Raw genomic sequence first — 27,943 nt, 5'->3', positions numbered from 1 at the left:
AATTTGAGAAGATCAGATCTAATAAACATTTTTCCTCTCATTTTTTTTCTTCTTTTGCCAAAGCCACAATTCCTAAGGATAGCAATTTGACACCTAGTAAGCTTCTGTGCTCTCTGTGGCTTTGTTTGACTCGAGTTATAATACTAAAGTCACATTAATGGCAACAAACACATAGAAAAGCCATCTTACACTCCAGCTCCTGGCCTAATTTAAAACTGCAATCCTCCTTTGAATTCTCCAATGTGCAGTCAGGAAGCAACAGTTAGAACTGGACATGGAAAAACAGACTGGTTCCAAATAGGAAAAGGAGTTCGTCATGGCTATATATTGTCACCCTGCTTGTTTAACTTATATGCAGAGTACATCACAAGAAATGCTTGGCTGGAGGAAGCACAAGCTGGAATCAAGATTGCTGGGAGAAATATCAATAACCTCAGATATGCAGATGACACCAACCTTATGGCAGAAAGTGAAAGAGGAGAGTGAAAAAGTTGGCTTAAAGCTCAACATTCAGAAAACTAAGATCATGGCATCTGGTCCCATCACTTCATGGCAAATAGATGAGGAAACAGTGGAAACAGTGTCAGACTTTATTTTTTTGGACTCCAAAATCACTGCAGATGGTGATTGCAGCCATGAAATTAGAAGACACTTACTCCTTGGAAGGAAAGTTATGACCAACCTAGATAGCATATTAAAAAGCAGAGACATTAGGGAGTTGGTGATGGACAGGGAGGCCTGGCGTGCTGCAATTCATGGGGTCGCAAAGAGTCGGACACAACTGAGCAATTGAACTGAACTGAACTGAACTGAACCTCCTTTTACCTGGTTCTGTTTTTTTTTTTCCTTAGCACCCTTCATCTTCAAGCATGGCATATAAGAATAGTTTATTGTGCTTGATTTTATTGTCATCTCCTGGCAACTGGAATGTACATTCCATGAAGGCAGGAAACTCTGCTGCCTTGTTCCCCAAAATATTCCTGCACCCCGAAGAGTGTGTGGCAGTTAGCCCTCGAAGAGACATGTTGAATGAGTATACGAATATCAGCCAAACAGGTTTCATATTTGTGGGACCCAGTGTAAAATGAAAACACAAGGAGTCTTGTTCAAAAATGAGGAAGACTTGCAAGATAGTAACAGCAGAGTATTAACCAGCACTGGCTGTACCTCAGCATAGGATGCTGTTTGACAACACAGGTCACATACCCAGAAAGCTGGCCCCAAACAGAAGTGTATGTGTGCTCGGTCACTCAGTCGTGTCCGACTCTTTGTGACTGCATGGACTGAAGTCAGTCAGGCTCCTCTGTCCATGGAATCTTCCAGGCAAGAATACTGGAGTGGGTTGCCATGCCCTCCTCCAGGGGATCTTCTTGGCCTAGGGATCAAACTGCATCTCTTGCATTTCCTGCAATGGCAGGCAGATTCTTTACCACTAGTGCCACCCAGGAAATACAAGTGTACAAAGACACATGCTAAAGTGGCACAGGGAGCACGGACTTATAGTCCAGTTGTGCATTTGTCAGACCCACTTGGTTATAAACTCCTTGTGAGCAAGGTTTGTATGCTCTTCATGTTTGTGTGTCCAGTCTGTGTATCCTTGGTTATGTCACGAAGGCAGCATCATATGAGCAGTAAGTGATCCAGTGCCCAACATAGTAACAAACAAATTGTTACTGGTAACAAACAAATAGATATTACACAAGCACATGTTCACAGAGGAACTTTCTGACCAAGAGTAGAATGTTTCAAATTCAAAGTACCCTTTCATCTTCTGTGATCCCATGGATGGATGCAGGCGTCACTGAAGGCACGCAGTACTTTCAGTATTTATGTCTTATTTGGGGACCCTTGAGTCTGGAATTGTACCCTCAAGCCTGGTGCTAAAGAATCATCTCATACTTAGAGCATCTGTATTTTCACAGCAGGTACTCTGTCCAAGAAAGAAGTGTGAGGAAAAACATCAGCCACAGAAAATGCATCCCCAGGTCACATTCTAGGAAGCTAGCACACCAAAAACCCTGACAGAAACTACAGAAATAGATCAACTGCAAAGATGCTATGAGAGGCTACATTCGTTCTTGAGGAATAAATTTCATGTAAGATTGGAAAACAAGTTTTTATAGAATAGGTGTCTGTGAAAGCAATTTTTAGCTTGCACCTTAAAATTTGATTGGAAAATAACCTCATGAACAAATCAAGGAGAAAAAAGAAACCAATTGCTATGGATATTTTGTTTTGCTTTTAAATCCAGGGCATAGTAAGATTTCTTTCTGTTAAAATTAGTCAATAAGGAAGTTTAAACCAAGCTGGAAAGGTGTACAGCACTGGATGAAGGGCAGCGATGCTATTTCCCATGGTGAGAAAGAGACAGCGGCTTTGCGTCACCAAGGGCGAGTCTGGGTGACCGCGAGGTCACCCCGTGATGAGTGGAGATAGAGTCAAGACCAAAAGTACAGTCAGGAAAGCGAGTGCTCCCAGGGAAACAAACACACGAAGCATAACTCACAGTTTTGGAAAGCCCCCAGCGTTTTCAGCAACAGTCAGGATATAAATCAGATGAGCACTTAACTATTTGACCATTTACCCAAAGCCAACAAGTTTCAGGGAGAACATGTCTATACGTGCCTCCTCGGTGGGTTCTAGAATCTCCCCTCCCTCCTTTCCATTTCTCAAGTACGCACCAGTCAAATGTCTGAGTAGGGTATTGTAGAGCCAACAGGAAATACAGATGGGCCCCAGGAAGGGAAGTTTGTGTAGCTTTGGCTGTAGCACTAAGACAGCAGTAAGCGCTGAGATGCGATCTTTGAAAGCATGGGCTCAGTGTAGGAAAAAGCCTCTTAAGTCACTCAGAACACGATCAGGCATCCAGGGCAGATCTGACAGACGCAGCAATGTAAGAATAGAAAAAGCAGGAAGGAACTTGCAGAAGTCACGTAAAGGGGATGATAGCAGACTCAGGAGGGCCACAGGGACACATTGGTGGGGAGGTAAGGGACACGTCATCAGTTTCCCAGTGTCTGCAGTTGTAGAAGGACTGGGAACTCTCCACATGTTCTTAACTTAATAAGCAAAAAGGTTCAACTAGAGCTAGCTAGTCAATACAACTGGGTGTTAAACTGGCTTTTCCCTTTGACAATGAAGTGTTTTCATAAGATGCAGTAAGAAAAAAAAAAAAAAAAAAACCTGCCTTCTTGCTGTTTGAAGAAAATGGCCGTAAATAGTTTGCAGTTTCTGAAAAAATAAAGGATGTTTTTTTAAATGAAGAATTTGTTTCAAAAGTAAAAACATTGTCTAACGTGTCTTTTAGAACCAATTGGAAATAAACATACAAAAAGAATTCATCTTACCAGTGAGGTTAAGCAAGATTTGAAAAGAAAAAAAAAAATCAAAGACTCGAAATAATATGACACAGAGAAACAGTCTGGCAAAGCAGAAGGAAAATATGGAAGTACTTTGTCTCTCCTAAAACCCGGCCCCAGGCCAGACATGAGCATCCAACAATGATAAATTAGGCCAAACCAATAATGAATGTGTGTCCACCTGACTTTGTATCAGTGGGACATCCACTAGACACAAATTGTTATTGTTCAGTTGCTAAGTCATGTTTGACTCTATTGTGACCCCTGTGGACTGGAGCCCGCCAGGCTCCTCTGTCCATGGGATTTCCCAGGCAAGAATAGTGGAGTGGGTTACCATTTCCTCCTCCATGGGATCTTCCTGACCCAGGAATCGAACCCATGTCTCCTGAGTCTCCTCATTGGCAGGTGGATTCTTTACCACTGCATTACCTGGGAAGCCATGCATATATATAATATATAAATGGGCTTCCCAATGGGCTTTCCAAGTGGCGCAGTGGTAAGGAATCCGCCTACCAATCCCGGAGACGTGGGTTTGATCCCTGGTCCAGGAAGATCCTCTGGAGAAAGAAATGGCAACCCCTCTAGTATTCTTGCCTGGAGAATCCCATTGAGATGGGAGCCTGGAGGGCTACAGTCTATGGAGTCTCAAAAGAGTCAGACACAACTTAGCAACTAAACAACAACAAAACATATCTAAATATGCTACACATACTCTATGTATAATCATATATATGTGCATACATACTGTATATATAGTCATATGTATGTTTATATACATATATATACGGGCTTTCCTGGTAGCTCAGCTGGTAAAGAATCCACCTGCAATGCAGGAGACTGAGGTTTGATTCCTAGGTAGGGATGATACCCTGGAGAAGTGACAGGTTCCCACTCCAATATTCATGGGCTTCCCTGATGGTTCAGATGGTAAAGAACTCACCTGCAACACGGGAGACCTGGGTTCAATCCCTGGGTTGGGAAGACACCCTGGAGGAGAGCATGGCAGCCCACTCCAGTATTCTTGCCTGGAGAATCCCCATGGACAGACGAGCCTGGTGGGCTACAGTCCATGAGGTTGCAAAGAGTCGGAGACAACTGAGCTAAAGTATTTATTTTATTTTGGGTTTCCCTGGTGGCTCAGGTGGTAAAGACTTTGCCTGCAGTGCAGGAAACCCAGGTTCGATCCCTGGGTTGGGAAGATCCCCTGGAGAAGGAAATGGCAATCCACTCCAGTATTCTTGCCTGGAAAATTCCATGGACAAAGGAGCCTGGTGGGTTACAGTTGATGGGGTCGCAAAGAGTCGGACACAACTGAGCAACTAACACTTTCACTTCATATATGTAAAATTGAATTACCTTGTTGTACACCTGAAACTGACACAATCAACCATTATCTAATAAAATCAACTATTCTCTAATAAAAAAATTTTTTAAACAACTAAAGTCATAGTTTTCCAAGTTTCTAGCTCCTTAAATCTCTGCTGCCCAGCACTTCTGGGTTAGAAGGAGCAGTTTTATTTCTGACCAAATTGGGATACTCTTTCTCTAACAAAAGTTGTACAACATTCTTGCATCAGGCCCTTGATCAAGAAAATCTATTTTAATTGCTTCATCATTTACTTTTCATCCATTGTACTTATTTATCTGGTCAACAAACACCTATGTGGAAGGCACTTTTTAAAGCCATTCCTCTCTCTTTTTCACTCCAGAGAACGTCAATAAACTAGAAACCATGTCGTCTGATCTACCTAGAGTTTCATAAACACGTGGGTGCGAATTACAGAGTAGCAACAACAAATGATGATGCCTGCTCTGGGGTGTGGATAAGACAGCATCTTGCCACTCAGACTTCACACGTTCTGAGTTCCAGCTGCAGCGACTGAGTTTGAGCTGTGTCTACTGCAGAAGGTCACACAACAGCATGTTGACAAAATATGTTCCATTAGGTTAACGAAGTGCATTTGGCACTTTTTCTCCCCACCCTTGTCTGCCTTTTGAAGTCTAGAAAGGTGTCACTTGTTAACCAAGTTATCACTTTTGAAAGAAACGCCCCCTGATTTGGAACTCTGCGTGGCCAGACTTGCTTTCTTTCCTGCAAGTCTACTGAAGTCGGGTCTGGTCTCTCACCTCAAGGCTGAAACTTCAAGGAGGTGGACAAGGGGAGGGAGGGGAGGAAGCAAACCTGCGATGGCATCTTCCCTGCTCTTAAAGGCCACAGGAGCAGCGTCTTGGTCGATCAGTGTGTTTGTTTTCTGTCTTAATTTTTCCTCTCTCTCTCTCTCACCAGTCAGTCCCTAAACTATTGAGGATGGAGCTGCCGTATTTTAAAAGAGCAATCCCACCAGATACAGGTATGATTGTTCAGAACCTAGCCCTTAAGGAAGGGAAAAAGGTAGCCAGAATTCCATCCCTGGCTCTGTCCTAGACTAGAAACAAAGCAGTAGCTAAGGCAAACATGGTCATTCTATATCATTTATACCATCAATTTGACTTTCTCCCCTTTAAAAACAAAATAACTTAAAAAAAAAAAAAAGAAAAGAAAAACAAGGAATTGAGGGGATTTACAGAGGTACCTAAAACAGGTTAAAAATGAACATGGATAAGGAAAATGTTAAGATGAATAAAGTAAACAATTTATAAGACAAATCTACATGGGTTCCCAGGTAGCTCAGTGGGAAAGAATTTGCCTGCCAATCAGGAAACTCAGCAAGACAGTAGGAGGGATGAAGTCGCATTTAGAATCAAAGCCATACCCATTCAGGGGGCTCAAACAAACCTTGTGTGCACCAGGACACAGAGACCCCGCAGAGACTGAGCCAGGACTGTGTCTGAGTGTCTCCTTTGGAGGTACGGGTCAGCCGGGGACTGCCTCAGAGGCAGGGGCTCTGGGTGCAGCAGATCTGGGTATGGCATAAGCCCTCTTGGAGGAGGTCACCATAAACCCCACCACAGAGCTGCCAGAACTTACACAGGACTGGGGAAATAGGCTCTTGGAGGGCACAAACAGAACCTTGTGCACACCACGACCCAGGAGAAAGGAGCAGTGGCCCCACAAGCAACTGACCCGGACTTGCTCGTGAGTGTCCGGGAGTCTCTGGCAGAGGCGTGGGTCGGTGGTGGCCTGCTGCACGGCTGGGGACGCTGAGTGTAGCAGTGCCTCATGGGACCGACTGAAGGAGGTCACCGTTACCTTCATTGCCTCCACCATAGTTTGGCCTTGGGAAAATAACAGGGAGAGAACACAGCTCCACTGATCAACAGAAAATTGGATTAAAGACTTACTGAGCATGGCCCTGCCCATCAGAACAAGACCCAGTTTCCCCCTCAGTCAGTCTCTCCCATCAGGAAGCTTCCATAAGCCTCTTATCCTTATCCAGCAGAGGGCAGACAGAATGAAAACCACAATCACAGGAAACTAACCAATCTAATCACATGGACCACAGCCTTGTCTAACTCAATGAAGCTATGAACCATGCCATGTAGGGCCACCCAAGATGGACAGATCATGGTGGAGAGCTCTGACAAAACGTAGTCCACTGGAGAAGGGAATGGCAAACCACTTCAGTATTCTTGCCTTGAGAACCTCATGAACAGTATCAAAAGGCAAAAAGACAGGACAAAGAAAGATGAACTCCCCAGGTTGGTAGGTGCCCAATATGCTACCAGAGATCAGTGGAGAAATAATTCCAGAAAGAATGAAGAAAAGGAGCCAAAGCAAAAACAACACCCAGATGTGGATGTGACTGGTGATGGAAGTAAAGTCCGATGCTATAAAGAGCAATACTGCAAAGGAACCTGGAATGTTAGGTGCATGAATCAAGGCAAATCGGAAGTGGTTAAACAGAAGATGGCAAAAGTGAACGTCGACATTTTAGGAATCAGTGACCTAAAATGGACTAAAATGGGTGAATTTAACTCAGATGACCATTATATCTACTACTGTGGGTAAGAATCCCTTAGAAGAAATGGAGTAGCCATCACAGTCAACAAAAGAGTTCAAAATGCAGTACCTGATTGCAATCTCAAAAACAACAGAATGATCTCTGTTTATTTCCAAGGCAAACCATTCAATATCAGAGTAATTCAAGTCTGTGCCCTGACCAGTAATGCTGAAGAAGCTGAACTTGAACAGTTCTATGAAGACCTAGAAGACCTTCTAGAACTAACACCCCCAAAAGATTTCCTTTTTATTATAGGGGGCTGGAATGCAAAAGTAGGAAGTCAAGAAATACCTGGAGTAATAGGCAAATTTGGCTTTGGAGTACAGATGAAGCAGGGCAAAGGATAATAGAGATTTACCAAGAGAACACACTGGTCAAAGCAAACACCCTCTTCCAACATCGTAAGAGAAGACTCTACACATGGACATCACCAGATGGTCAATACCAAAATCAGATTAATTATATTATTTGCAGCCAAAGATGGAGAAGTTCTATACAGTCAGCAAAAACAAGACCGGGAGCTGACTGTGGCTCAAATCATGAATTCCTTATTGCCAAATTCAGACTTAAATTGAAGAAACCAGGGAAAACCACTAGACCATTCAGGTATGACCTAAATCAAATGCCTTACGATTATACAGTAGAAGTGAGAAATAGATTCAAGAGATTAGATCTGATAGACAGAGTGCCTGAAGAACAATGGACAGAGGTTCATGACATTGTACAGGAGGCAGCGATCAAGACCATCCCTAAGAAAAAGAAACGCAAAAAGGGAAAATTGTTGCCTGAGGAGGCCTTACAAATAGCTGAGAAAAGAAGAGAAGAGAAAGGCAAAGGAGAAAAGGAAAGATATACCCATTTGAATACAGAGTTCCAAAGAATAGCAAAGACAGATAAGAAAGCTTCCTCAATGTTCAATGCAAAGAAATAGAGGAAAACAATAGAATGGAAAAGACTAGAGACCCCTTCAAGAAAATTAGAGATATGAAGGGAATATTTCATGTAAAGATGGGCACAATAAAGGACAGAAATTGTATGAACTTAGCAGAAGCAGAAGATATTAAAAAGAGGTGGCAAGAATACACAGAACAATACAAAAAACTTCACAACCCAGATAACCACGATGGTGTGATCACTCACCTAGAGCCAGACATCCTGGAAAGTGAAGTCAAGCGGGCCATAGGGAGCATCACTGCAAACAGAGCTAGCGGAGGTGATGGAATTCCAGTTGAGCTATTTCAGATCCTAAAAGATGATCCTGTGAAATTGCTGCCCTCAATATGCCAGCAAATTTAGAAATCCTAGCAGTGGCCACAGGACTGGAAAAGGTCAGTTTTCATTACAATCCCAGAGAAAGGCAATGCCAAAGAATGTTCAAACAACTGCACAATTGCACCATCTCACACGCTCATAAAGTAATCCTCAAAATTCTCCAAGCCAGGCTTCAACAGTATGTGAACCATGAACTTTCAGGTGTTCAAGCTGGATTTAGAAAAGGCAGAGGAATCAGAGACCAAATTGCCAACATTTGTTGGGTTATTGAAAAAGCAAGAGAGTTCCAGAAAAGCATCGACTTCTGCTTTATTGACTATGCCGAAGCCTTTGACTGAGTGGATCACAACAAACTCTGGAAAATTCTTAAAGAGATAGGAATACCAGACCACCTGACCTGCCTCTTGAGAAATCTGTATGCAGGTCAGGAAGCAACAGTTAGAACACGACATGGAACAACAGACTGGTTCCAAATCTGGAATGGAGTACATCAAGGCTGTTTATTGTCACCCTGCTTATTTAACTTATTTTCAGAATACATCATAAGAAACACTGGACTGGATGAAGCACAAGCTGGAATCAAGATTGCCAGGAGAAATATCAATAACCTCAGATATGCTGATGTCACCACCCTTATGGCAGAAAGTGAAGAGGAACTAAAGAGACTCTTGATGAAAATGAAAGAGGAGAGTGAAAAAGTTGGCTTAAAACTCAACATTCAGAAAACTAAGATCATGGCATCTGGTCCCATCACTTCTTGGCAAATAGACAGGGAAACAGTGGTAACAGTGACAGACTTTATCTTGGGGGGCTCCAACATCACTACAGATGGTGACTGCAGCCATGGAATTTAAAGATGCTTGCTCCTGGGAAGAAAAGTTATGACCAACCTAAACATCATATTAAAAAGCAGAGATATTACTTTGCCAACAAAGGTCTGTCTAGTCAAAGCTATGGTTTTTCCAGAAGTCATGTATGGGTATGAGAGCTGGACTATAAAGAAAGCTGAGCACGGAAGAACTGATGCTTTTGAACTGTGGTGTTGGAAAAGACTCTTGAGAGTCCCTTGGACTGCAAGGAGATCCAACCAGCCCATCCTAAAGGAAATCAGTCCTGAATAGTCATCAGACGGACTGATGCAGAAGGTTAAACTCCAATACTTTGGCCATCTGATGCAAAGAACTGACTCATTTGAAAAGACCCTGATGCTGGGAAAGATTGACAGAAGGTGGAGAAGAGGACAACAGAGGATGAGATGGTTGGATGGCATCACTGACTCAATGGACATGAGTTTGAGTAAACTCTGGGAGTTGGTGATGGACAGGGAGGCCTGGCGTGCTGCAGCCCATGGGGTCAAAAAGAGTCAGACACAACTGAGCGACTGAATTGACTGAAGCAGGCAACTCAGGTTTGTTCCTTGGGTCAGGAAGATCCCCTGGAGAAGGAAATGGCAACCCACTCCAGTATTCTTGCCTTGGGAATTCCACGGACAGAGGAGCCTGGTGGGCTATCGTCCATGGAGTCACAAAGAGTTGGACATGATTTACAGCAACAACAATCTACTATGGGTATCAATTGGGCATTTAAATTAGGTGCTAAGATTGCTGGTGCTCATAACAAGCAACATCACTTAGATCCTGTTTCTTCACTTTTATCTATAAATTGGAACAAAACATACACCTAAAAGACTGGTCAATCACAAGTATAAACATTTATCATCTGGTGTCTAACAGTGAATAACTTAATTAAATCTGAATCTATTTCTTGAGCACCTGCTCCAGCAAAGTCACTTTGAAAGTTTAAAATTCTGTCTTATGTTAAGATGGTTTTTGTTAACCTCTGAGTCAGAGCCATACTGAGCTAAAAAAAGGGTTTATTGCCTGCAGTTATCTCATTACCAACACGGTCTAGAAAGCAAATCTCAATATGATTTTATTTTCCTGTGAAGAATTTTAATTTTTTAAAAAGTACTTTCACTATATCTATGAATCTAGGAAATGTTTGTACAAATAGACAGTAAAGAAAAGCTTGAAAGGGGTGATTGTTTGAACAGAAAGTGTCCCTTTTGGTTGGGAGGTTGAGGACGCTGTGTCATCTTCCTTTCAACACGCTTCTGAGAATGGGGTTAATGCTGTCTGGGAAGGTCCCCCAGCTCTGCACTGTTCCTCTCTTGACTGGCCGGAGACTGTGTGACTCCGTTTAATGAGCATGAGATAGCAACCATCACACCAGATTGTTCATCTGTAATTTGAGATTCCTGGAAGAAACGTACTGCACAGTAGCTTATATTTGACTTTAGTCGAATTTCCCTCAATACGTTGATGACAGAGGAAATCTCTCTCATGCTCTGTCAGGATGGATGGCTTATGCTTTGGAGTTAAATAAGTGTGGCTTCAAAACCCAGGACCGCCACTTGTGAATGGTGAGCATTTGGGCCAACAATTTAACCACACTGAGCCTAACCTTTCTCTTTTATAAAATGATAATAATATTTCATACCCCCACAAGATGCATTGAAAGTACCTGGCTCATAATTAACTCTAAAAATTAGTTGTTTTACTTTTGCAGTTTCTTATTCATGGCATCAAAACAACCGTGATCTCAGGAACAGTGATGAGCTGACAAAGTAATTATTTTACTGTCTTTTCTTTTTCAACTCTCTGCTTTAATAAATTACAAAAGGACCTAGAAAAGATCAAGAACATATTTTCAAACTAAAATAATATTTTTGTTGATCACAATACTGCTATTAATTAGTAATAGCATCTTGAACAGTTCATTTTTGCCAACTAGAAAATTCATGAGTTATTCATTGAACAAGAAATGGAAAAGATAACATAATTTTTGAGCTTCTTCTGGCTGTTCTTGAGAATGAATGTTATAGAATTTTTAACCCTGCCCCCTAGCAATAAATAACAGAGCACAGACAATATAAGCCAAATAAAGGCAACACTTACAAGTTGTGTTCAAGACATGGTTTTGACTTGGTCTGGACGTTTGGTACATAGAATATCTGCTTATATGTAAAAGATATCTATAGTTTATCTGCATGACTATGTCAGTCACTGTGAAATCCAACAGAAGTCAAAGATCTGCTGCTGAGGTCATCTCCAGAGAGATAGTCAGGGATTTATGCCCATAGCATAGCAGCAATAGCTTCTTGTTTACCTGGAACTTAGTGGCTCCGGATGGTTCAAAATTCCCCCTAAACTTGAGTCACTACTCTCTAATGGGTAGGCTTTAAGAAAGTGCCATATATTCAGGATAACTTTGATGAGGCTTCCCTTTCTTTGAAACTATTATCCACCCATTTGATAAGTGGCGTTTGTGGTATAGGCCTGATTTGTGCTAAAAAATCAGCCATATTGTTGTAATTAATTGTGTTTTATATAGATCAACACAATGTCGAGTGCCCAAAGTCTAAAACCTGGTACATGCCCCTAGATGTTAGTTTTTGTCTTCAGTAACTTAAGTCATGTCTGACTCTTTGAGACCCTGAGAACTGCAGCACACCAGGCTTCCTTCTTAGTTTTACATCTTGCTAGATGCTCAAATACTTATTAATAGATTGCTTTTTCAGGCAAACATTTCAAAAGAAATGTTCACCTGGAGATGCGGCCCTAGTCAAACTACAAATGCTCTGTAAGAACACATATTTCTTAGTAATGGGAAAAAATAGATATAAAACTGTTTTATTTTTCTTAGGAAGTAAAGGATCCAATTTAAGATGTTTCTCCCAGATGTTTGCTTCATGGAAAGAAGCAAACAGTGACAAGAAAAACCTGAGTCTGTCCAAGATAATCATTATTAAGCAATGTGTCTGGGAATGTGTGCCATAAACCTGAAAAATTAAAACCATTACCGACATTTCTGTAACTCCTTCTTGCATATTGCCTTTACTGGAAATTTTTTTCTAATTGTTTGCTTTCCATTTCTGTTCATTAGCCTTTTTTCCTTATAGGAAAAAAGGATGAGAGAAGACAAAACATTTTATATTGTGTATTTTTATCTTAATTGCATTTAAATATTTAGAAACCAACCCATCATACCTCTTAACATTAAAAAGCCAGTTATTTTCTTCACTGGGCAGCTCTCTCACCACGTAAATGTACATTTTCCAGATTTTTCTAGACTCGATTTGTCTAGACTATTAGCTTGAACAATCGCAACTTTTTCCTCCCACAGTCCTTCCTATGTGGAACTAAACTCAGTAAGATATTCCCCCTGGGTCATGCACCTCAAACTGTTAGTGGGTCTTCAGGATTAATCACATCAGACTCACTGAGGAAGGTCAAGGTGTGAAGCTGGAGCAACACAGAGGGGTGAGCCAGAGACCTTGGCCCTGAAAATCTGGTTCCCTGACTCCCTGGATGAGAACCACGTCAGCACCCAGACGTTGGTCCACGAGAAGTCCCCTTCGGGAGAGTTTATGATCACTTAGATCATCTAAACAAGAGTGGAGGCTTTGGTAGTCCTGGAAGAAATGCCAGCGGTCATGTACCCAGCCCTTATTTTCATAAACAGAAAGTAAGACCTGGACAGGCTGGGACCACACCCCATGAGCAGAGCCAGTCCTGAGGTTCCGTCTATAATGCCTTGTTCAGTCCACAGGTGGCTTCACTCAAGGCAACACAGAAGCTCTCAGCAGTGATGCGATCATCTGAAAAGCTTGACCAGAATGTGGAGTTCTTGAGACCATCAGGGTTGGAAGGACTTGGCAGACAGTGTTTTTGCCTACTAATCATTTGTCCACTTTCTCCTCACCCCAGAATTCCAGTTCAGCTGCAGAGAAATGGACATTTTCCAAGCCAAGTCTCCTGCTCCTCTTGCCAGCCAGGGGTCAGCAAGAGTGTCAGTCACAACTCCAGTCTGTGACATGCGAGATATCTGCTAGTTCTGCTGGGGACATTTTCCTCCATCTTAAGATGGATCATAAAATAAGGATGACCTCTTGTTCATCCTCTGGCCTCAGTGTTGTCTGAGGATGGCCCCGTTGAACCGCATCAGCCACCTTACAGTCACGAGGGAGCAGCCTGATGACAAAAGGCAGAAAGAAAAGATGAGGGGAACTTGGCCCTTGATATCTGCAGAGCCACTCAGTTAACTTCCCCAGGGAACTGTTCTTCCTCCAAGCTTTTCTATGAGGGAAGATAACTTCTCTTTATTGTTCAGTCATTTGAGTTGAGCTCCGTTGTTAACATCTGAACAGGTTCTTTTTTGTTTTCTTTTGAATTTTTAAATTTGTCTTGGGGTATAGCTGATTAGCAATGTTGTGATGGTCTCAGATGAACAGTGAAGGAACTCAGCCATACATATACAGGTATGCATTCTCCCCCAAACCCTCCTCCCATCCAGGCTTTTCTTTTTAATTAAATTTTTTATTGTTGAAAAAGCACATTATATAAAACCTACTATTTTCACCATGTTTAACTGTCCAGCTCAGTAGCACTAAGTGCATTCACATGGTTATACAACTCCCACCATCATCCATCTCCCGAATTTTTCACCTTCCTCAACTGAAACTCTGTCCCCTTTCTCCCTTTCTACTCCCTTTCTACTCCCTACCCCTCTTTTCTACTCTTTTCTACTCCCTACCCCTCCATCCCTAGCTCCTGGTATCCACCAGTGTACTTTCTGATTCTATGAATTTGACTATTCTAGGTACTTTGTATAAGTAAATCAAACAGTATTTATCTGCACCTACTGTACATTGGAATGCATTTTTAAGGTTCACTTAATAGATGTCCCACAAACAAATTGTACCTCCCTTATTTTTCCCTGTGCTATACAGTAGCACAGGCCATCCATCTACTTCATACACAATAGAGTATATACGTGAATAAATTCTTTTACAAGGTGTTTCAGCTACTCTTTTCTCTTATGAGACCAGCTATTGCATCAACTATTGGCCCAATTTTGGCCAAAGAGCACAAAGTTTCAACTATGCAAGGTGAACACTTCTGGAGATATGATGCACAGCGTTGTAACTAGAATTAACAAGGCTGTACTGTATACCTGAAATTTCCTGAGGGTTGATCTTACTTGCTCTCATCACATTTGAAAAAAGACATGGTAACTGTGAGGTGATGAATATGCTAATTAGCTTGACTGAGAGGATTACTTCACAGTGGATATGCATTATCAAAACATGGAGTTGTGCACTTTATATATATATATATATAATTTTTAAATTACACACAATTTTCATTTGTCAATTATACCTCAATAAATCTGGAAAAAAATATATAATCACTCTGCAACATAAAATGAGGCACTCTAAGACAAGAAAAAGAATGAAGGGCCAAGAAAGTCAAAGTTCTGGTCTTACGACATGGAAAGAATAGATTATAATTTACAATTATAATTTTTGATAACTATGATTTATTTCAACTATTGGGGAAGCAAGCATATTTTCCACTGAATTACTCGAGTAACTGCCTCCCATCTCTGCCTCCCCTACACTGTCACTTTAAGCACAGGAAGATACATACGTCTTTTCAGCAGAATAATTTTATTGTGATCAAAATGTAAACATCATACGGCCAAATTTTTAAAAACAATTCTAGACCATGGATCTATTTCCACAATACTAGCAAAATAAAATATTTCTAGGTGCTCCTCCACAGCAAAAAAAAAAAAAAAAAAAATGTATTTCAGAATTCCAGCCTGGAGGCCACAGGCTGACATGATACATTTCTGGAGTGTGTGTCTGTAATGTGAGATAAAGTATTGGTTTCTAGTTAAAGTCTCTGCCCCCAAACAGAGCTGGTGGGTTGGCATTAAAGGACTCTCATCAACCTTTCCATTCCCCAGGGGGGCTTAAGGATGTACAGTAAAAATGAGGGAAGAGGAATCTTCTTTCTTCTTTTTCGTAGGATTTTCCTAAACCTGAACTCAATGGAATTTTTTTTTAATTGTAAGCAACCAGAACAAGGAAATTAGAGGCAGTTGAGGGCCCTGAGGGAAGTTGGAATAGCTATCTGGACTCAGTTTCCACAACTCCAAAATGAATAGGATGCTTTCTGGTCACCTCCTCCATCCAGCACACAGCCTTGCACAAAATCATCCTGACCTAAATAGTAAGAATTCGTGTGTAACTCTATAAAACAATTCACAGTCATCCCTTAAGGTTAAATCCAAAATTTTTGAAAGCAATTTTTCAAGAAGCTCTTGCATCCTAATTATTATCTGATCATCTATCCTCATCTCCTCCCTAGGACCCCCACACTGGTCTGTGGATCTGATCATCCTCTAGTCCTCTCCCTTTCCAAGAAGATTCAGCACTGAAAGTCACCAGTCAGCTCAAGGTAGGAGTAAGGAGGAACCCCTGGCCACCTCTCTTTGACTTGTCCTCCACCTCTAATCTACCTATCCCCAGACCTTCTGAATACCCTCAATCCATTGTCTGGTCTTCAATGTCTATCTCAGCAACCTCCAGGCTCTGATACACGTGGCTTTTCCCCAAACGACTTCCCATCCTACAGAGGAGAGAACACTTGGCAAAGGTCAGTTCTGACCATGTCTCTTGGGCATCAACACACACCCTTCCCGGACTCTTCAAGGATCATCTTCACACTCAGTGTGAATGAACATGCCTCTTTTCACCAAGCAGTGTCTCCTCCCTGACACCACAATGCACAGTCCTCTTCCTCGAGGAAGCCGCCTCTGCCTCCCTGACCCGTCAGATTCCTTCATCATGGGGCGGTCCCCGTGATGGAAGTGGTAGGACAGCTGGGTTGGACCTCAGAAAACAGGAAGCCGACACTGATCTCATGGGTATCTGCATGTAGGTTCTTACAACTTTTTAAAAATTTATTTTACTGAAATATAGCTGATTTACAGTGTTTTGTTAATTTCTGCTGTACAGAAAAGTGATTCATATATATATTCTTTTTTGTATTCTTTTCCATTATGGATTATCACAAGATACTGAATATAATTCCCTGTGCTGTCCAGTAAGATCTCGTTGTTTATCGATCCTATATATAACAGTTTGCATAGGTTTTTAAAATTTTGAAAGTTTTTCTCAATTAAAACTGGAAAGAGAAAAGTCACATATGTCATAGAAAGCCAGATATCACACTTAGCATTTTGGTATATTTTCTTCAAGTCTGTATATGTATTTTCATAGAGCTATGACCAAATGATTAAAAAATTCTACTAGCAACATGTCAGACTAAAATGAAGTCACTTTTTACTAAATTATAGGGCAAGTGCCAAAAATAGTACCACAGATTTTCCAGCTCTGTAGCCAAAAGGTCCCTTCAGAACTCCATGTAGTTCCCCTTCATCATTGCTGGAAGTTATAGTTGGGAGGGACGGTGGGAGTAGAAAAAAAGTGTTTTATTAATAATATAGAAACAAAGCTTAAAACTAAATAATAGAGTGAGCCTTAAGTATATCTGACTCAGGCTCACGTGTCACTTTCTGAATGTGTTTGAAGGGGTGTCATTCACAAACAAATATCACAACTCACCCTTGCATAAACTGAAGAGTAATTAAAGACAAATCTTCTCCTCCAAAACATCACAGTGTGAATGACTTAATACCAGTTAATAAAACATTCTAGTTAATCAGAGCATGACATTAGCAGACCATGCTGATTAAGTTAGAATTTTTACCCAATGCAATTTAAATTTCTTTGAAGATAAACTATAAGCTTCCAGATCTTGGATTCCAGTACTATTCTCCAGTAAGAGAGAGCAGGGCACCTTAAGATATGATTGATTTGAAGACTGGGACAGGGAAAATACAAGATGAGCCTAGAGCATTTGTAGTACTCACAAAAAGCAAAGAGAAAAAAAAGCCCACAATGATGAGGTCGTGTCAAAGGGACACAGGAGACAAGTAAAAGAGGTCCCCAAGCCCAACACTGGACAATTTAAACAACAAAATAGAGTAGCATTGGATTATAATTCAGAGTATAAAATAAATACCCATAAATCCATCCTGATATAGATAGGCAATTGAATAAATTAATAAATAGGGGAGATAGAGACAATTTCTCATGCATAAAAACAAACAAATGATGTAGCTACTTCATCCTAAAGCTGAGGGGCATAACTCTCTGCTCCTTAAATGTGGGTTGTGCCTCATGACCTCCTTCTAAAGACTACAGTCCGGGAAGCAGGAAAAAGTAACTTCAAAGAGGAGAAGTCTAGCAAATGCTACTCAAACCATGTGGTCAAGGTCAACGCACTGTGATATTATGTTCCCAAGATATCATGTGATGACAATGGTACTTTACCTCTGTGATCTCCTCCTCAAAACCTAAACTCCCAGCCTGCTCATAAGGAAAACAATTACACAAATTCTAAGAGAGGGGCATCCTACAATATACCTGCTCAGTACTCCTCCAAACTGTCAAGATCACCTTAAATAAGGAAAATCTAAGACACTGTCACAGCTAAGAGAAACCTTGACTAATGTAAGGCAATATCCTGGATGGAATTCTGAGGCCAAAAACAGAATGTTGGATAAAAACTAAGGACATCTGAGTACACTATGGTCTTTAGTAAATTATAATGTATCAATATCAGTTCATTAATTATAAAAAAGTATACCATACTAGTGTAAGATGTTAATAATCAGGATAAGAGCAGTATAGCTACTGTACACAGGATATATGTGAATTCTTTATATTATCTGCTCAATTTTTGTGTTATTCTAAATCTGTTCCATTAATTTAAAAAAAACATAAAATTCATAGTAAGCTTTCTTTTAACTATTTTTTGTTTTGTAAATTATTTATTTATTTATTTATTTATTTATTGGCCACTTCTTGCGACCAAGGATCAGACCCATGCCTCCTGTAGTGGAAGCACAGAGTTTTAACCATTGGACCACCACGGAAGTCTGTCATTCTAAGTTTTGATTGACAAAAATGTCCAGCTGGGTCTGTCCCCTTTTCATATCAAGATCCTAAGAAAATAAGCACCTTCAGGTCAGGATGGTCTAGGAAGGCATGAATAGTTCTCAGCTCTGTTGTGCATTTAAATCACCTGATGTATCAGTAATAATAAATCAGAATCTCTGCTGATGGGCATCAGCAATTTTTACAACCTTTTCATACTACCAAAAGTCTGGTTTTGCCAACAGAAAGATCCCATATAACCATATCATAAAATTGTACCTTTTGTCATCAGTATGAAATGTCTCTTTTTCGTAGCAGGAAGCAATGTTACCCACTTTCCTTTTCTCCCTTAAGATACCTGGGGGCTTCAGCCATGATTCTGGCAATATAAAGATAAGTAAGAGAGTGACTCTAGACAATTTAAAAAATTTTAAACACTTAAATATGCCAGAAAACTTGGAAAACTCAGCAGTAGCCACAGGACTGGAAAAGGTCAGTTTTCATTCCAATCCCAAAGAAAGTCAATGCCAAAGAATGGTCAAACTACCACACAATTGCACTCATCTCACACGCTAGTAAAGTAATCCTCAAAATTCTCCAAGCCAGCCTTCAGCAATATGTGAACTGTGAACTTCTAGATGTTCAAGCTGGTTTAAGAAAAGGCAGAGGAACCTGAGATTAAGTTGCCAACATCTGCTTGATCATCAAAAAAGCAAGAGAGTTCCAGAAAAACATCTATTTCTGCTTTATTGACTATGCCAAAGCCTTCGACTCTGTGGACCACAATAATGTGGAAAATTCTGAAAGAGATGGGAATACCAGACCACCTGACCTGCCTCTTGAGAAACCTGTACGCAGGTCAGGAAGCAACAGTTAGAACTGGACATGGAACAACAGACTGGTTCCGAATAGGAAAAAGGAGTACGTCAAGGCTGTATATTGTCACCCTGCTTATTTAACTTATATGCAGAGTACATCATGAGAAACACTGGGCTGGAAGAAGCACAAGCTGGAATCAAGATTGCCAGGAGAAATATCAATAACCTCAGATATGCAGATGACACCACCCTTATGGCAGAGAGTGAAGAGGAACTAAAGAACCTCTTGATGAAGGTGAAAGAGGAGAGTGAAAACATTGACTTAAAGCTCAACATTCAGAAAACTAAGATCATGGCATCCATCCCATCGCTTCATGGGAAATAGATGGGGAAACAGTGGAAACAGTGTCAGACTTTATTTTTGGGGGCTCCCAAATCACTGCAGATGGTGATTGCAGCCATGAAATTAAAAGACACTTACTCTTTGGAAGGAAAGTTATGACCAAATATTGAAAAGCAGAGACATTACTTTGCCAACAAAGGTCCGTCTGGCCAAGGCTATGATTTTTCCAGTAGTCATGTATGCATGTGAGAGTTGGACTATAAAGAAAACTGAGTGCTGAAAACTTGATGCTTTTGAACTGTGGTGTTGGAGAAGACTCTTGAGAGTCCCTTGGACTGCAAGGAGATCCAACCAGTCCATCCTAAAGGAGATCAGTTCTGGGTGTTCATTGGAAGGACTGATGTTGAAGCTGAAACTCCAGTACTTTGACCACCTGATGCGAAGAGCTGACTCATTTGAAAAGACCCTGATGCTAGGAAAGATTGAGGGCAGGAGGAGAAGAGGACGACAGAGAATGAGATGGTTGGATAGCATCCCCGACTCAATGGACATGGGTTTGGGTGAACTCCGGGAGTTGGTGATGGACAGGGAGGCCTGGCATGCTGCAGTTCATGGGGTCGCAAAGAGTCGGACATGACTGAGCAACTGAACTGAACTGAACTGAAACACTTAAAGCAGCAAACTACAGACTCTCTCTTGCTTTATTTCTCTTTTATTTTCTTGAGAAATTCTTTCTTAGGACATTGAAGATTAGTGTGATCTGAAAAGAAAGGAGTTTGAATTAGGGCAGAAAAATATGAGATTTTTTTCATCATAGAGAAAACCAAAATTTCAACTTTAAATGGAAGGCATCTAATGTTTTCACGAGTTCAGACAGAGTCCCTACCACTCCAGGGACATGGAATCAGAATATTTTTAAGCCCAGACCCGCATGGCCTCTCTGTGTGTCCTGGACAGTGAATTACCAGACTAGCCCCAAGCTCTGGCATTAGGCTCCAGGGTGTGTCCATCTCCAGCTCCCAGCCTGGCTTCCTGAACTCTTGGAAAGCCTTGCTATGCTCTGTCTCCACCTGTTTTCATAATACTATTTAAAGAACAGAAGCCCATCTTAGCCCCTAACTGGAAAAGATGTCAGTTCTCTGCTAATGAAATGAACTCTCCTAATGCCATGAAATCGGAAAGGTGCAACACACGGCCAACATTTGAGCTTGTTTTCCCCTGCAATACTTTCCCACTGCCCATGTGGGAAGATCTGGGGAGGTCAGGGGACTTTGAAAGTCCTGACGGTTGCAGGTCCATCTCAACAGCAGATATAAACTGAGATATATTTTAAAGGGGGTCGGGGAGTATTCTTCTTTAATTAGGGGGCTTCCATCAGAACCTTGGTTACTGAAAACAGTCAAAGAAATCCACCAGGTTTAAGGTGATTCACTCTGAGACCCTGGGTACAGAAGTCCTAGACCCTTCTTAAATGCTTATATCATCAGATTAAAACTCTGGTCTGGAATTTCCCTGGTGGTCCAGTCATTAAGACTTCACCTTCCAATGCAGGGGGTACAGGTTTGATTCCTGGTTGGGTGCTAAAATTCCATATACCTTGTGGCCAAAAAAGCAAAACATAAAACAGAAGCAATATTGTGACAAATTCAATAAAGACTTTTAAAATGGTCCACATTAAAAAAAAATCTTAAAGTAAAAGCAAAAACAAAAAGCTCTGGTCCATGTACTGAGGAGAAGTGGAATTAAAGGCACCTTGGAATCAGAAAGCATATAGGCTGAGCCCAAACCCACCATGACAAGCTGATAGACAGTATGAACTTCTGTGCTCTGTTCCCTCATGTGCAAAAGAAAGCTAAGAATTCTTCATGTATATAATTATGGGATTCTGAAGATCAAGCGGACCACATACGACTTCCCTCTGTACTGTGTCAGTAAACAGAAGGCACACATTATCATGAAGAATCATGTTATGAATATTAATGATTTTAAGGTCTATCTACAGTTGATACCCTGACCTCTCTCTCTGACCTTCAGCTTCAGTTCAGTTCAGTCGCTCAGTCGTGTCTGACTCTCTGCGACCCCATGAATCGCAGCACGCCAGGCCTCCCTGTCCATCACCAACTCCTGGACTTTACTCAAACTCATGCCCACCGAGTCAGTGATGCCATCCAACCACCTCATCCTCTGTCGTCCCCTTCTCCTCCTGCCCCCAATCCCTCCCAGCATCAGGGTCTTTTCCAGTGAGTCAGCTTTTTGCATAAGGTGGCCAAAGTACTGGAGTTTCAGCTTCAGCATCAGTCCTTCCAATGAACACCCAGGACTGGTCTCCTTTAGGATGGACTGGTTGGCTCTCCTTGCAGTCCGAGGGACTCTCAAGAGTCTTCTCCAACACCACAGTCCTAAAGCATCAATTTTTCGGTGCTCAGCTTTCTTCACAGTCCAGCTCTCACATCCATATGCGACCACTGGAAAAACCATAGCCTTGACCAGATGGACCTTTGTTGGCAAAGTAATGTCTCTGCTTTTTAATATGCTTTCTAGGTTGGTCATAACTTTCCTTCCAAGGAGTGTCTTTTAATTTCATGGCTGCAGTCACCATCTGCAGTGATTTTGGAGCTCAAAAAAATAAAGTCTGACACTGTTTCCACTGTTTCCCCATCTATTTCCCATGAAGCAATGGGACCAGATGCCATGATCTTAGTTTTCTGAATGTTGAGCTTTAAGCTAACACTTTCACTCTCTTCTTTCACTTTCATTAAGAGGCTTTTTAGTTCCTCTTCACTCCCTGCCATAAGGGTGGTGTCATCTGCATATCTGAGGTTATTGATATTTCTCCTGGCAATCTTGATTCCAGCTTGTGCTTCTTCCAGCCCAGTGTTTCTCATGATGTACTCTGCATATAAGTTAAATAAGCAGGGTGACAATATACAGCCTTGACATACTCCTTTTTCCTATTTGGAACCAGTCTGTTGTTCCATGTCCAGTTCTAACTGTCGCTTCCTGACCTGCATACAGGTTTCTCAAGAGGCAGGTCAGGTGGTCTGGTATTCCCATCTCTTTCAGAATTTTCCACAGTTTATTGTGATCCACAGAGTTGAAGGCTTTGGCATAGTCAATAAATAGAGATCTCTTCAAGAAAATTAGAGATACCAAGGGAACATTTCATGCAAAGATGGGTTTGATAAAGGACAGAAATAATATGGACCTAACAGAAGCAGACGATATTAAGAAGAGGTGCCAAGAATACACAGAAGAACTGTACAAAAAAGATCTTCATGACCCAGATAATCACAATGGTGTGATCACTCACCTAGAGCCAGACATCCTGGAATTTGAAGTCAAGTGGGCCTTAGAAAGCACCACTATGAACAAAGCTAGTGGAGGTGATGGAATTCCAGTTGAGCTGTTTCACATCCTGAAAGATGATGCTGTGAAAGTGCTGCACTCAACATGCCAGCAACTTTGGAAAACTCAGCAGTGCCCGCAGGACTGGAAAGGTCAGTCTTCATTCCAGTTCCTAAGAAAGGCAATGCCAAAAAATGCTCAAACTACTGCACAATTGCACTCAGCTTCAGCTCAGATATATTTCACTGAGAAAAATTTACCTTTCACCCTTGATGTGGTTCATGTCTTTGCTATGATTCTGCTTCCTAGGCCCTTCAGTGACCCACCTCACGTCCCTTCAGCTCGGCTCCACCTCTGCTCCTTGGGGACAATATTCCCACTTTATACCACTCATCTCACTACCCATAACCCTTTTGTGCCTAACAGCCTCCACAGCCCACTTGTCAAGGATGCATAAGTCCATCTGAGAGATGAAAGAAACTGTAGAAACCACTTTGTCTGATGTCTTAACTTTACAAATGACGAAACCGAGGCTCAGGTCATTTAACTGACCTGTGAGTTGGCAGTAGAATGGAGACCAAAGTCCAGAACTCCAGAGAACATGGGCCAACATCTGCGTCCAAATCTGAGAACATTAAGCCATGAAAGTGTCAACATCTTTTACTAAAATACACAGAGTTATTTACTACAAAACACAGATGTCCCTAAGTTTTATCATCCAAGCAGTTGTTAACTCTCTTTAAGATAAAAGAGTAGTTGGTTTGTCTAATAAACATGATATGGTAAATAATCTGCCTATAATGCGGGTGACCCAGGTTCTATCCCTGGGTCAGGAAGATACTCTGAAGAAGGGAATGGCACCCCCACTCCATTATTCTTGCCTGGAGAATTCCATGGACAGAAAAGTCTGGTGTGCTACAGTCCATGGAGTTGCAAAGAGTTGGATGTGGACTTATGAGGGAAGGGCTTCTAAAACCATCATCACAGGATTTCCATTGCAAAATTGAAAGCTTTATTTAGCACAGAACTTCATCCCTTCTCTAGAAATCTAGACCTTTTGAAATGAACTTTGCAGAGTCCCTGTGCTATTTGGAGACAGTATATTCCACATGTACAGACGTCAAAGGCAAAAACTACCCAGGATCATATTAAACCAATGCAGCTCCAACCAGAATTCCAGCTGGAGTCTGAAAAACAAGAGCCATGTAGTTAAAATGACTCTACCAGATATTAAGGCATGGAACATGCCGTAACGATTAAAAGATTATATTTCTGGTCCAGTTATTTTAAAAAATTGAGCAATGGAACAGAATGGAGAATTTAAAAACAGACCCAGACTCACACCAAACTGAGTTGTGATAGAAGTGGCATTGCACACCAGCAGAGGAAACATGGATCATGTTCAGTAGTGTTGGCGAAATGAGATCATTGTAATGGAAAGGTGTAATTATATCCCTCTCTCACTTTACACGGAAAAATAAATTCAGATGGCTTCAAAACCTTTGTATATGTACCTAGAGAGTATCCTGCTAAGTAAAGTAAATCAGACAGAAAAAGACAAATATCACAGGGTATCATGTACGTGGAATAATGATATAACAAATGATACAAATGTACTTATTTACAAAAAAAGAAAGACTCATAGAAAACAAACTGATGGTTACCAATGGAGAAAGTGCGAGAGTGATAAATTGGGCATCTGGGATTAAAAGATATACACTACTGAGTATAAAATAAACAAACAACCAGGACAGGAAACTATATTCAACATCTTTTAATAACCTATAAGGGAAAATAATATGAAAAAAGAATAGATTTATGTGTGTGTAATTGAATCACTTTGCTATACACCTGAAACTAATACAGCATTGTAAATCAACTATACTTCAATTTTTAAAAATTTAAAACCAGTATTAAACAAGTAAAGTGAGGAGGGGAAAGGAGGAGACTAGCTTTATAACTCTGGGATTAAGAAAGATTTTTTTCAAGTATGTCAGAAAAAGCAATACCTGTAAAGGGGGGAAATGGAAAGATCTGATTACACCAAAATTAAAGATTTCTGCTGTGTTAAATACACTACGAGTGAGTGATAGTTGCTTAGTCGTGTCTGACTCTTTTTGACCCCATGGACTATAGCCTGCCAGGCTCCTTCGTCCATGGCATTCTCCAGGCACAAATACTGGAGTGGGTTGCTATTTCAAATACACTATAGACAAAGTTAAAAGATAGGTGACAGATGGACAGAAGATATTTCCAATGTATACAATCAAGAAAAAGATTAATACCCAGAATATTTAAGAAACTCTTATAAATCAGTAAAAACAAAATAGAAAAATGTACAACAGCTATAAAGGCTCAACTTCCTGAGTAGGAATGGGATGGCTGATATGAAATATACTTGTCTTCACTGGTAGGTAACCAGAGAATGCCAAAATACAGGCATCAATTTAGAGCCACACAGACAAAAAATAAATATTCAGATAATAGCCAATGTCAGCAAGCATGATGGGAAATCATTACTCTCACTAATGTGTTACTGACTCTGCAAATATTTACAACAATCATTTTGCTGAGCAATCTAGCAGTATGTTGTAAAATTGTATTAGCACGCACCCTTTAACACAGGAATTTCCAGATACATACCTCCAGAGAACTCAATTAAGACAATGTATAAAGATTGCTAGAATAGGGACTTCTCAGAAGGTCCAGTGATTAAGATTTCATGTTGCAATGCAGGGGCTGTGGGTTCGACCCCTCATTGGGGAGCTGACTCCACATACCTCAGGACCAAATAACCAAAACAAAAACAACTGCATAACAAATTCCATAAAGACTTAAAAAAAAGAGTTTGTTAGAATAGCAAAATAAGGGGAAAATATTTTCCAAATGCTGTTTTTGGACCTATTTCTATTCAGAGAGGGGTTTTACAGGTGCCTCCATGGTAAAAGAATCTCCCTGCCACTGCAGGCAACAAGGGTCTGATCCCTGGGTCGGTAACATCCCTTGGAGAAGGAAATGGCAGCCAGCTCGAGTAGTCTTGCCTGGGAAATCCCATGGACAGAGGAACCTGGCGGGCTACAGTCCATGGGGTCGCAGAGTTGGACACGACTTAGCGACTGAACAACAGTAACAGCTATTCAGAGGTCAAGAAATGATTCATTACCAAGAATGGAACTGGAAAACAATGTTGAGAAAAAAATATATAAGTTCAACCCAGTGTCTAATACAAGTTATATTAAGATCCAGTTCAGAGCATATGCAAAACACATATTTTTTATAGATATTCATATGTATCCATGGAAGAAAACTGACCATTAGGCTGACGGGAATCAGCACCTTATGAGAGCCAATGCAGTTGAAAGACAAAGGGGAACAATGCAAAGGTTTCTGATTAGAATAAATCTTTTAGTGGACACAAACCAAGGAGCAGCATTAATACAATTTGGGGTGCTTAGAGACCAAAAGTTACAAACAGTAAAGAGAACAGCTGAAAATGGGGCAGGAAAGAGAAAACGGATGATCCGTCTTACGTTGATGGACACTGAGAGCAGACAAAGGGGTTAACCTCAAATCCACTGAAGTCAGAAATTTGTCTGGAGGAGGGGCAACCCCCCTGGATAGCCTTTCATCCTTTTCATCGTCAGGGGTAATTGAGTGTTAATTCCGCTGACCTTATTTGCTGCAGCTTCTCCATCCCCGGAGCGTCCCTGGCTGTCAGACAGCAGGCTTTACAGAGCTGTCGACTTAATGTTTTTCTTTTGACTGAATTTTTTACCCGAGGCATTTCAATCCTGTAACTTCAGCAATCAATTTAGGCCCCAAAGCAGCACAGGCTTCAGCCCCCTCGAAGCAGGTATTTGCATGGGAGCTAAGAGCTTAAGCACCAGGGAATGGGTTCTGTCCAAACAGACCTGAGAAGGAGAAGTAGGACCTTATGCTAAATCACCACCCAGCCAGCTGACTAGTCTCTGCAGAATTGCGCTGTGTGTAGGGGGCTGGGGAGGGGTGTTGGTGGGTGGGTGGGAGATGACCCGTTAAACTTTATACTCTTTTTTTTTTAATTGAAGGGTAATTGCTTTACAATGTTGTGTTAGTTTCTACTGTATAACAACGTGAACCAGCTCTAAGTTTTATACTTTTTAAAGTTGCCAGCTATTTCTAATGTGTTGGTTTCAATGATCCTAAGCCAACGTTTTAAAAGTCAACATGATTATCACCTTTCTAAATTCCATATACATGTGTCAGTATGCTGTAATGTTCTTTATCTTTCTGGCTTACTTCACTCTGTATAATGGGCTCCAGCTTCATCCATCTCATTAGGACTGGTTCAAATGAATTCTTTTTAATGGCTGAGTAATATTCCATGGTGTATATGTACCACAGCTTCCTTATCCATTCATCTGCTGATGGGCATCTAGGTTGCTTCCATGTCCTGGCTATTATAAACAGTGCTGCGATGAACATTGGGGTGCACGTGTCTCTTTCAGATCTGGTTTCCTCAGTGTGTATGCCCAGAAGTGGGATTGCTGGGTCATATGGCAGTTCTATGTCCAGTTTTTTAAGAAATCTCCACACTGTTTTCCATAGCGGCTGTACTAGTTTGCATTCCCACCAACAGTGTAAGAGGGTTCCCTTTTCTCCACACCCTCTCCAGCATTTATTGCTTGTAGACTTTTGGATAGCAGCCATCCTGGCTGGCGTGTAATGGTACCTCATTGTGGTTTTGATTTGCATTTCTCTAATAATGAGTGATGTTGAGCATCTTTTCATGTGTTTGTTAGCCATCTGTATGTCTTCTTTGGAGAAGTGTCTGTTTAGTTCTTTGGCCCATTTTTTGATTGGGTCATTTATTTTTCTGGAATTGAGCTGCAGGAGTTGCTTGTATATTTTTGAGATTAATCCTTTGTCTGTTTCTTCATTTGCTATTATTTTCTCCCAATCTGAGGGCTGTCTTTTCACCTTACTTATAGTTTCCTTTGTAGTGCAAAAGCTTTTAAGTTTCATTAGGTCCC

This window comes from Dama dama, chromosome 23 (assembly GCF_033118175.1).
Source record: "Dama dama isolate Ldn47 chromosome 23, ASM3311817v1, whole genome shotgun sequence".
NCBI lineage: Eukaryota > Metazoa > Chordata > Mammalia > Artiodactyla > Cervidae > Dama > Dama dama.
Note: the sequence above shows the minus strand (reverse complement) of the source record.